This window comes from Ambystoma mexicanum, chromosome 11 (assembly GCF_040938575.1).
Source record: "Ambystoma mexicanum isolate Mex_15411 chromosome 11, UKY_AmexF1_1, whole genome shotgun sequence".
Lineage (NCBI taxonomy): Eukaryota > Metazoa > Chordata > Amphibia > Caudata > Ambystomatidae > Ambystoma > Ambystoma mexicanum.
The window spans coordinates 1,026,023,595-1,026,036,033 of record NC_090934.1 but is presented as its reverse complement, the minus strand read 5'-3'; positions in this window follow the sequence as shown (position 1 = coordinate 1,026,036,033).

Genomic DNA, 12,439 nt, shown 5'->3' with positions numbered 1-12,439 from the left:
CAATTGCCCAGGACAATAGTTTACAGCCACTCCCATACGCACATTTACATCAGTGCCATGGCTGGGAGGCGAGGATTCCGTAAGGGTGGCAAAGGTGGAAGAGCCACAAGTGGTGGCCGTGGTGGATCCGGTAGGGGACGTGGTCGTTACTTGCAGGGTGAGCCTGTCCCCCCATGTGTGGAGGACCAGTCAAGGGCACCCATAATCCCCCCCCCCTCCCGTTGAGGCTGATGTGGCTGACACCATCCATGCTCAGCCCTTGTTGGACCAGCCCATTGTGGCACCAGATCTGGCTGACTCCATGGCTGACTTCCAGGTCAGCAGGCCTATGACACGTGCGCTGGTGCACGTTGATGTCACCTGGGCCAGCAAGGTCATCTGCTGCACCAAGGAGGCAGGGCAGAGAGGCTGCAGGGGCAGCTGCGGCTCCATCCACCCTAGCCCTCACACACCCAGCCAGGACAGTGTCGGTCCTAGTCCATGCTGCTGACATTCCCCCTGACACCATCACACTAGAGCCAATGCCTGCACCAACTCCCATGCTGAGTGTGCAATCCCACACTCCTGATACAGAGTCCATCAGGGCTCCTGCCCCTAGTGTCCAGAGCGGCGCAGGACACTCAGGATCACCACCACCTTCCAAGCGGAAGAGGAAGAGTGCTCGTCCGGCACAGGCTGATGCCCCAGACACGGCTACACAGTCCGGCCCGTCCAGGAAGCCGAGCTTCACGGATGACGAACTGAATGCACTTGTCGAGTATGTGTCCAGACATGACAACGAGATGGTCATTGTTGCAGGATCCAAGACCACACCTGCGCAACGCCAGGCACACTGGCAGACCGTTGCGGACATCGTAAGTGCCCTTGGAATCGTGAGGCGCACAGCCAATGATTGCTATAAGCGCTGGAATGACCTAAAGCGCAGGGCAAAGAGTAAGCTGGGCTCAAGTCATGCCGCAACTCTAGTGACTGGAGGTGGGTCTCCAGTAGTAGACATGGAACTCACTCCATATGAGTCAGTCGCTGGGACCTACGTCACGGAGGAACAGATCCAAGGCGTGGGAGATCTGGCTGATTACGAGGCATTGTCCGGTGAGTGGACATGCATGTGTGTGTCATCCATGTGCATGGTGTGTGTGTGAGGGCTTCTGTTTGTGTGCCAGGTGAGAGTGTGTGCGCCTGAGTCGTATGGGTCAGCCATGTGCTTCATGCAATACTACCTGCGCAGCTGCATTTGGCCATAGCAGTATCCCTTCTGCCAACAGTAGACATCTAGCCCAACTGCACGCCAGTTGCCCTTGAAGTGTCACCTTGCCACAACATAGTTGCTTATTTTTCACTGTTCATTCAGTCAGATTGTTTGCATTCCCCCACTTTTACTAGGCATGTCGCTGTCCACTAGTCACATGTCTGACATGGCTATGGTAAAGTGGAGTGACTTTGTTACCTGGATATCATTTGTACACACATGTCCCTGTGCAATTGGACCATTTCAGACTGGCAGCACCAGGTGAAAAATCTGACCTGTTAGAATTAGAAAAGCGATTACATGCGGGAACTGGACTGAATGAATAGGTGCTGCCCTCCTCTCCATCTTCACTCAATAGCAATGGTACATGCCATCTGTGTGATGGCATGTGTGTTTCACCTGGCAATCACAGGCCAATGTGTGATGCCACTGCCAGGCAGCATGCAGAAAATGTGTTCATCTTCCATCTTGGTGTCATCAGTGTGTGCCATTTGCCTGCACTTCATACGCAGTGAGGGTGCATGCATGGGAGGGTTTTAGTCATGTGGGACATGTGTCAATCAAGTACTGGTTCTCTTGCTTCTCAGCCCTCATTGTGTGCCATGGTGCTAATTTCTTTGTTTTCATGTCTTTGCAGGGGAAGACGCACCTGATACTGCTGGGGTTGTGGAGATGGTGCAGACCCAGGAGGGGTCCGAGGGCCGACCAACCACCAGTGAGGGACGTGGTGTGGTGGTGGGGGAGAACCCACAAGTGCTGCAGGTCGTGCTCTCAAGGGGTGTCTCTGGCTGCACCTCCCCCGAGCTGTACTCAGGTGTACTCAGGTGTTGATTCGGATGAGACCTACGTGCCGTCGCAGGTGATTGTTCCAGGGAGGGATTCTGTTCTGTCTCACCCACCTGCACCAGGGTCAGAACCCTCCATGGGGATGTCAGTGTTGGCAGCTACGCCTTTGGTGGTTAGGAATGCAGGGTCACACTCCGCGACATCTGATCCTGTTCCTGGGCCAGCAGATCAGAGGGGGAATGCAGTCCTGCAGCCTCAGGCAGTGCCGGCACAGCAAGGCGCAGTTCGCCTTGCCCCAGACAGGTGTGGTGCCCGCCGACGTGGTGGCCGTACGCCACCTGGCAATACCGCATGGGAGCAATCCATTTACGGTATGGCAACCCAACAGGCTGCATCATCCGAGATGATGGCTCAGGCCATGGATAGGGTGGCCACTTCCATTGTCCCCCCAGAAAGGCTGATGGAGCGACTAGAGCAGGCAACCGACTCCATCTGCCAGTCACACAGGGAGGACATGTTGGGGTCCAACAGGGACAGGCGGGCGGCACTGGCGACTCTGCAGGAGGCCATCTCCATTGAGTCCCAGGGCCACAGGGAAGCCCTGAGGCAGGAGCTCCTTCACCTCAGGACGACTCTTGTTGAGCTTGAGGCTTCAACACACCAAAGGACAGAACAGCAGCTGGAGCGTCTCACCCGTACGCTCTCAGCTGAGATGCAGGCAACGAGGGCGGAGGTCCGGGCATCCCGTGAGTTGTTGCATGGGGACCTCCGCACACTCATCCTCCAGAACCAGACCTACCACACCCGCATGCTTGCAGCCATGGAGGAGCAGACTAGGGCCTTGCGTGGGCTGCCTCCCATAGTGCAACCACCTCCGGATGCAGCTGCACAGGGTGATAATAGCGACAGCAGTGATACTCCCACAGTAGGGTAGCCGTGTGGGCCATGAGCCCATGGAGGTGTTTTATTTTCCCAGGATCCACGCAGGTGGGTTCTGGTGTGCATCCTGTCCTCGGACCTCCTGGGTGGCCTCCCCAACCCCCCCGGGCCCATCAATGGCCATTTTTGATTGTTTCTTATTTTTATTTTTATTTATTTTATTCCCTATTTTTTTGGGACGATTTGTTGGCTTCCGTGGTTCCTGTGGGCATACGCTGCATTGTGGCTGGGCACATGCAGGCTTGTAATGTATTTGGTTCAGATGCTTGGGTTTGAGTCACACACACCCCTCCTGCTTCCCGTTTCCATGGGCTTGCAAAGGGTGTGCCCAAGTGACAGTGAATTACACAGTGACGTTGGACTCCCATGAGCTGTGTGGGCAGTCTGTAGTCAATACTGTGTATACATTCCTAGTGCATATTGCTGTTGTGTTGTACACTGCATGTTGCATTGATGTGTAACTCATCTTCTGTGTCTACCTCCCAATTTGCAGGTCCCTTCCTCATGTCTACACAAGGACCTCTAGTCTGGAGATGGGGTCCATGTTGGCAGCAGTGCACCTACAACTCTACATGGCGCCAACACTGCACAGTTGGTAGTGGTGGGAGTGCAGGCATTTCCAGGTGGTGAGACTACTAATATGTAACATTTGTGATGTCATGTTAATGGTAGTACGTGCTCAAGTATGTTGTTGGTCCGGCATTGCTGTGAGCATTTCAGGTGTTGCAGGTTTCTAATAGGGACACTGTACATAGTGACACTAGTGTCATGTTGTGGGGATTACTTTGTTTACCTGCAAATAGCATGACATGGCACGGTGTGTCGTGTGGCGGTGCTGGGGTTGGGTTGGCTGACATGGCACTGTCCTCTTGTTGCATTTTGCAAGTGGGTATTCATTTTAGCTGCTTGAATGTGTAACTTCACAAAACTGCATTGGTGGTGTCTGTGTGGGTAGGGATGCACACATTGTGACACTTCCAGGTGAACAATCTCAGGCTGATATGGTATTCACGGTTCATTCTCCAGACATTCAGGATCAGTGTCAGGTTGAGTCATCATTGATTGTCAGATGGAATGTGCCAGGGCAGTGTGCACTCCACAGGGGTGTGATTTCTATGTGAAGTAATTAGCCACTAGCTGTGTACGGGCTGCCTCCCCCCGTGCCCTTTCCCCTCCCATGCGCAGCGGCTGTGCATGTGGTTGGGGATGTGGGGCCACCACCATGTCCACGGCCAGGCCCCGGCGTGTTGCAACGTTGTGCAGGACACATGCTGCCACTATGATCCTGCACACTACTGGGGGAGCGTATAACAGCTGCCCGCCAGAACGGTCAAGGGAGCGAAAGCGTGACTTTAGCACTCCGAATGTGCGCTCCACTATGCCCCGGGTCGTAATGTGGGCTGTGTTATATCTTACCTCGGGTGGCGTGATGGGGTTCCGAATTGGCGTCATCATGTGGGGGCTGAGAGGGTAGGCACTGTCCCCTGTGGAGGTGGTGATTGGTATCATTGGTGGGGTTTTGACCTTGCTCAGTATCCAACATGCATGCATGTGCAGTGGCATACATACTCACCAAGCAGCCATGTATCGCCATGCCGCCCAGCTTCTAGGTCCTGGCTTAGGGTCGACATTCGGTAAATGAAGCTGTCGTGGGTGGACCCGGGATAGTTGGCATATACTGAGGTGATGATTCCCTTGGCATTACATGCTACCTGCACGTTGATGGAATGCCAGTGCTTGCGGTTCCTATAGATGTGCTCAGATGCCCTGGGGGGACGTAGAGCCACATGGGTGCAGTCGATGGCACCTAGCACTTTGGGGAATCGTGCCACACCGTAAAAATCCAGGGCGGCAGCATGCCTTTCTGCAGGTGTTCTGGGCAGGTATATGTGTCTGCGGACTGATGGGCGTGCAGTGATGATGTTCAAGACCTGGTGTAGGCAGCGTGACTGGGTGGCCTGTGACACCCCACCCACTATGGCACTTGTCCGCTGAAATGATCCAGTGGCTAAGAAGTGCAGTACATTGAGGACCTTCTCCAGGGGGCTGAGTGCTTGGGAGCACAGGGTGGGTGAGGTCCAGTATTATGTGTGGTGGAAACCTGTACCTCCCATACACCTGGTCATCAGGCATCCCGAAAAGGCTGGTTCTGGGTGTGAATATTCTGGCCCTGACTATCCTCCTCCTCCTCCTTTGGTAGCCCACTGCCACTGCTGCTAGGAACGGTATTTTCATCCTGGCGTCTGAGCTTGTTATTGTTAAAGTGCGCAAATTTATGCTTTGTGCGTGTTCTAGGCGAGCGTGTGACCCGCGCACCCCTGGAATCCAGTTCCCAGTCCAATAGCGTGTGGAAATTCCCACGCACCACGGGATACAGGTGCGCTGACGTACTTGCGTGTGTAAGTGCCTGCGCACCCATGAAATACACGTACATAGGCCAATCGCGTGTACGCGCACTTTTGTCCAATTACACGCGATGACACTCTGACGTGCAGTATTTCCACGTGTGCTCCGTCATCACGTGCTGAGTGGGGAACACCCGTGCGGGTCACGTCACAGACGCGCTTACGCGCTGAGGGACTCTGGTCCAATAGAATCGCGTATGCGTGCTGACGCGCTTATGCGCTAAGGGCCTTTCCTCGGATTTCACGCTGACGTGCAGGATTTTCACGTGCCAAATCACTCCGTATCAAGCTGGCCACGCGAAAACACATGGAAGACCACGCTCCTGCCCAGAAGGCCGAGTTACTGCCCCGAGCAGCCTCCCACGTGCCATCTGCTGCTGCCTGCCTGCAGCCACCGTGCCCTGCCATTTGGTGCCTGCACATCAGCCATCTGCAGGGGTCCAGTTGCTGTGTCCACCCCTGCTGGAACTGAAGACTCCCGACTGGGATTACATCGCTCCACAGCCCAGCCCCAGGACCCAGTTGCCCATCCACACCTGCCTCTGGGGTTGCCATGTCGGGCACTTCCACATCTGGCACCAGTGGCAACCCCAGGCCAGAGGGGCAGAGGGGCACCAGCTTCACTGCCACCGAAGTTGGTGTCCTGGTGGAGCATGTCCTGGGGCAGTATGATGCCCTCTTTGGATCGTCCCGCGCCAGCAAGGAAGGACGGGAGAGGATCTGGGCCGACTGTGTGGTTGCCATCAACGCGGAGGGGGTGGCAACCCGCAACGTCCTGAAGATCAAGAAGCGCTGGGAGGACTTGAGGTCCAGGACCCTTGTGAAGGCCCGGCGCCTCGTGGAGGGTGGCCGGGGCCTTATGAGTTCCATCCAGATGAGGGTCCTGGAACGCGTACGCCCAGCGCTCCACGCCCAGATCCTTGAGAGGGAGGCCCGTCTGGAGTTGAGCGGTAAGTGTCCAAGCATTACTGTGTGAGACAGGGCATGTTGCGGTGTGCTGGTTCTATGATACTTGCCTGTATGTGTGCCATAGGCCATGTATGCATGTATGTGTGCAGGGACATCATGGTAATGCATGTGCGACCAGTGATGTGTGACCCACATGGTTGTTGCATGTGTTCAAATGCCGCATGGGGAGCCCTATGCAGATTTTGAACATGAGAGCATGCCAGTCTCTGTACCTGGACATGGGTGGGGGTGAGGGATGGGTGCTGATGCCAGGTACATATATGGTAGCCATGTCTGTGTGCCTGACCTGCGTGTCTGTGACTTGTGCATGCCATGGATGCATGACACATGTGTGTGACAATGCACAGATTCAGTGAAGCAGCCAAATTACTCTTGTATCCGCTGTGTTTGGTGTGTTTGGGGCCAGATGGATGTGTCTGAGGTGAAGTGTGTGCATGTGATAGGCATGAGCCATGATGCATGTGAGTTACATATCATTGAATGTTTCAAGAGTCCATTGGACCTGCATGGAAATGTCCATGGCATGCACCATGCCTGTTACTGTGTGTGTTTTGCCTGGACTGACCCATGTGTTGTGGAGGGACATGATGGAAGTGTACTTTGACAGTGGTGCTCATCTGCTATTGCTTCCTGTCTAGGGGACCATTGTACCATGCCCTGATGCTTGTGTTCTTTGTCTCCCTCTACGCAGCGGCTAGTGAAGAAGAGGGCGGAGACGGCGCTGTGGAGCAAGGCGGCGGGGATGCCCCCATGGCTGCAGCGGAAGGGGTGGGTGAGCCCCCACAGGGGCCTGCTACGGTGGGAGACGGTGAGGAGCCATCCAGGTTGGTGGTTTGCACAGAGGAGGAGGAGGCCGCCACTGGGGCACACATGGGGCCTGGTGGGGGCATCCCTGCTGCTGCAAGTGGTGCAGTCCAGGGCCAGGGGCAGGAGGCAGCACAGGTCACCGTGGAGGGGCCTGTGCATGTCGCTGTCCCTGACCCTGTGAGTGCACCACCATGCACCAGCAGGGATGCCCCGTCCCAGGCCCGTCCGCAGGTAGAGGGGATGTCCATGTCACCTGACTCCCCTCCACCTGCGGACGTGGGAACCCCTGGCCGTGTGGAGAAGGTCCTGATTGGGGTCGCGATGCGCACGGCTGTGATTCGTGATGCCGTGCGTGCTTCCCAGGAGGAGCACGCACGTCATCACGAAGTGCACCGTGCCGACGTGGCCCAATTGGGATCGGCCATGTTCGGGGGTTTCCTGCATGTGTTGGCCAATCTGGCGGCCCTCTCCTCCTCTGTGCAGGCTATACACCAGTCGTTCTCCTTGCCGTCTTCCGGCCCAGATGCCACCAGGGCCCCCTGTGGACCTGCCCCGACAATGCAGCCAGCTCGGTGGGGATCCCATCCCTGCCACAGTTGGGAGTCGGAGGTCCAGCAGGGGTGGACAACACAGCAACTGCACCCCAGCAGATGGAAGATGTGACAGCATCATCGGGCAGGGCACGTGCACGACGGCGTCGGTGGTTTCCATCAGCCTGGATGCCGTCGTGCTGGCAGAGGCAGTGGCGTCGGAGGCAGCAGCAGGCTCGACGTGGGAGGCATCATGGCTTGGGGCCATCAAGATCAGAGGGGCAGGCATCGGCCGGAGGGCAGGGCAACCCTGGGATGGTGGTGTCTTCCGTGTGGGAGCAGTTGGTCCAGCGGATAGGTGCGGAGCGGCAGCGGGCGGAAGAGGAGCGGCTCACCATGGTCAGGGCGGAGTTCTCCATGCGTCGGGCGTTGAGGCGGGCTGAGTGCCTCGAGGAAGCTCGCAGGGAGTTTGAGCTGGACATGGGGTTATCCCTGCGAGACCTCGGGGCCAGGACAGAGTCCCGCCTCCAGGACATCGACATGGAGTTCGATGATGCCCTGGCCAGCAACATCACCGAGTGAGCCGCAGGACTTGCCCGCTGCCTTTGTATATAGTTATTTAGTTAGTTAGTGTTAGGTTTTCTTTCTTTATTTTTATTTTTTTGGACCGCTCGGACAATGGCCACTTTTTTGTATATATTTTTTTCATTAGGTAGTAGTAGGTTTCATTTATGGTGTTGGGCTCATGGACCCTGGAATATTCGTGTATATAGTTTGCTTTTTGAAGAAACATTTTTTTTATTAATTATTGTGTTCACCATGAGGAAATGGTTTTTCATTATTTTCCTTCCACATGATATTGCTTTGGACGACATTTGTTTTTGGATTACTTTGTTTTTTTTATTTTTACATTTGTTCTCGGACATGGACCATTTATTTAGTTATCCCCATTGTTGTATGTTTGATTTGTTTACTTATTTTTCATCTTTAATACATGTTTTTTTAACTTTCACTTGTGGTATTTTCTCATTGGTTTCATACATGTCATGATATGGGTTTTGACATTCACTTGCACCCATTGTGTATGTGTGTGTGACGGACATGTGTTCATTTACAGACTTGCCATTGGGGTTGTATCATGTAATTGCATTCACTATGTGGGTGGATGCAATCCTTGCCTGGGTGTTTGTGCTGGGTATGCTGCCCATTACTGCCATGATTGAATATCGTCAGGACCTGGGGGCAGGGGGACATGTGTGGGTGCCTGGTGGAGGCTGCCCCTGCACTGCTGGGGGGTGGGGGTGGTGGGAGACATGGGTGGGGGCCTGGTGGAGGCTGCCCCTGCACTGCTGGGGGGTGGGGGTGGTGGGAGACATGAGTGGGGGCCTGGTGGAGGGTGCCCATGGTGGCAGGCGGGTGGGGGTGGTGGGAGACATGAGTGGGGGCCTGGTGGAGGCAGCCCCTGCACTGCTGGGGGGTGGGGGTGGTGGGAGACATGAGTGGGGGCCTGGTGGAGGGTGCCCCTGGATGGTGGGGGGTGGGGGTGGTGGGAGACATGAGCAGGTGTGCAGGGTAGTCCCCTGTTTTGTGGGCTGCCTGCAGGGGCCGTCGAGGGTGTACAGGGAACACCTGTGAGGACCCACCCAGCATAATCGCGTGTGTAACTTCCCACGCACCCCTGTAATACACGTACCAAGCCAAATCGCGTGTGATAATTCCCGCGCACCCCTGAAATACACGCGCCCAGGCTATTCGCGTGTGGAAATTCCCGCGCACCCCTGAAATACACGTACCCTGCTGAAATCGCGTGTTAAACTTCCCGCGCACCCCTGAAATACACGCGCCCAGGCTATTCGCGTGTGGAACTTCCCGCGCACCCCTGAAATACACGTACCCTGCTGAAATCGCGTGTTGAACTTCCCGCGCACCCCTGAAATACACGCGCCCAGGCTATTCGCGTGTGGAACTTCCCGCGCACCCCTGCAATACACGCGCCCAGGCTATTCGCGTGTGGAACTTCCCGCGCACCCCTGAAATACACGTACCCTGCTGTAATCACGTGTTAAACTTCCCACGCACACCTGAAATACACGCGCCTAGGCTATTCGCGTGTGGAACTTCCCGCGCACCCCTGAAATACACGCGCCCAGGCTATTCGCGTGTGGAACTTCCCGCGCACCCCTGAAATACACGCGTCCAGGCTATTCGCGTGTGGAACTTCCCGCGCACCCCTGAAATACTAGCGGCCAGGCTATTCACGTGTGGAACTTCCTGCGCACCCCTGAAATACACGCGCCCAGGCTATTCGCGTGTGGAACTTCCCGCGCACCCCTGAAATACACGCGCCCAGGCTATTCGCGTGTGGAACTTCCCGTGCACCCCTGAAATACACGTACCCTGCTGTAATCGCGTGTGGGACTTCCCGCGCACCCCTGAAATACACCTACCCTGATGGAATCGCGTGTGGAACTTCCCGCGCACCCCTGAAATCCACGTACCCGGCCAAATCGCGTGTGAGACTTCCCGCGCACCCCTGAAATACACGTACCCTGCTGTAATCGCGTGTGGGACTTCCCGCGCACCCCTGAAATACACCTACCCTGATGGAATCGCGTGTGGAACTTCCCGCGCACCCCTGAAATACACCTACCCTGATGGAATCGCGTGTGGAACTTCCCGCGCAGCCCTGAAATCCACGTACCCGGCCAAATCGCGTGTGAGACTTCCCGCGCACCCCGGTATACACGCACACGTATTTTTTGTCAGCGTGTCCGTGTTTGTGGGTACCCCTTTGCACGTCATTTGTCCTGGAGGGCCACAGTATAGGACATTCATCATGGCAGTATATGGGTGCTATTTGTTGGCGCACCTTTTGGCGCACATTTCTTACAGCCGCAGAGACGCTACCGCCTGCTTTCTTGTGGCGGTCGTGTTTGTGCCTGTGCGCTGGTTTGAGCGTGCGCTTTTTTGCCCTATTCTATTCCATGAATACGTGTTGTAGGCGAGCGTGTGGGCGTTCCGCGCACTTGTGCCCTGTACTTCCCCCGTGACGCCCAAGTTTTTGCAAGTTGTTCCCCATTCCGAGTGTTACGCCCGTGTTCCGCCTACTTTTGTTGCGTGCGCCGCGCTATGTGCGAATTTCGCTGTGGCCTGTGCGATTTTCGCTGTGACCTGGCGCACGCTGTTAGATGGCCTGTGCGCCAACGTGCGCGGCGCACTTTTTATCGCACATCCGCTGGTTTTCTCGCGCACGGACTTCCATGAATCGACGTGCGCTGCTTTTCGTGCGATTTTCGCACTTGCACTGCGATTTTCGCTATTCCACTGCGATTCGCACGTTTTTGCCCACTTGCGCCGCGCTAATTATTCCATGAATCGGCCTGTTAATGTATGCACAGAGGGGGGTGAGACGCCCTCAGTGCCACCCGTCCCATCTGAAACAAAAATTGAAGACAGTAAGGACGAAGGGTTATACCCGTTAAGGGAACTTAAAGCGGCCACGGGGTATAACAACCCAGCATATGAGTCACCTACCAATCCAGACAAAGATAGAGATAGAGATATCACCTCCAAAGTCCTGAGGGAAAAGACTGGATACAAGCAAGTACATCTCTCGATACAGAGAGAGAAGGCAAAAGATGGAAAGGGAATGAGGATAGAACTGATGAGATAGCACTAACACAAAACGAATGGATAGGAGGGCAGATTTTATTGAAACTTGATGGTAAAGGCATAGATGACGTGAAACAAAAAGAGAAGTTAGATGATGTACAGAGAAAGGAGAAGGAAAAGGAAAAAGGATTGAGAGGCATAAGAATAAGGAAAAAAGATAGGCAGAGACGAGAACAGTTATATCACGAAGAGCAAGAAAGGCAACACGATCGTAAACAGATAGTAGCCAATGATCAACACAGACAGGAGCAGCGAAGGATAGAGTAAGAACAAAGGATACGAGAGAAAAGAATATAGAAGCGAAGGGATGAGGAAATCCAAAGGGCAAACGAATGTAGGGACGTAAATAAAGAAGAAGAAGATAGGGTCAGAGAAGAAGCGAGGAAGTGCAGAGAATTCGATGATGATGTACAACGTAAGCGAAGACAGAGAACACGTGATCTCGAATATCTGGAAAGAGAGGTTAAAAAACCTGCGCCAGCAGTAGACTAGGAAGATGTAGAAGAATTCTTTCTTGAGTACGATTCAGTACCAGGCACGTCCAGGGCTAATATCGAGGATGACTTCGACACCAGAAGCATCGGAGAGACGATCGATAGAATATATGATGAAATGGGGCTAGAACAAGTACCCCAAGAGGAGGGGGAAGACGAGCGCCTGGAGAGCACTCAGCTTTACGATAATAAGGACGTCTCCTGAAGTATTGGGAATAGAGAACTGTCCCTAGATAGGTTGGAAATAAGTAGGAACAAAGAGGATGCAAGAAGTTGCACGAGTTGGGGCAGACAATGTCTGACACCGAAAGAGAGGAGCATGAGGAAAAGGAGGAAGAAAGGAGACGCAAAAAGCGATTCCCAGCAGGGAAAGTGATAGGATGGTTAGATTCTAGTTGGTCTGTAATGAGGCTATCAGGATCAGCAACGCAATCAGATCGACATGAAGAAGTATCTCACAGTCAGAGGGGGGTGTCTCCACCACCCTATGTGAGCCGGCTAAGGACATTGCCAGGTAGGCAGCGATGCAGGAATATTACTCCTGCAATAGACAGGAGGTCAATGAGAGAAGAGAGAGAGGGCTATGTG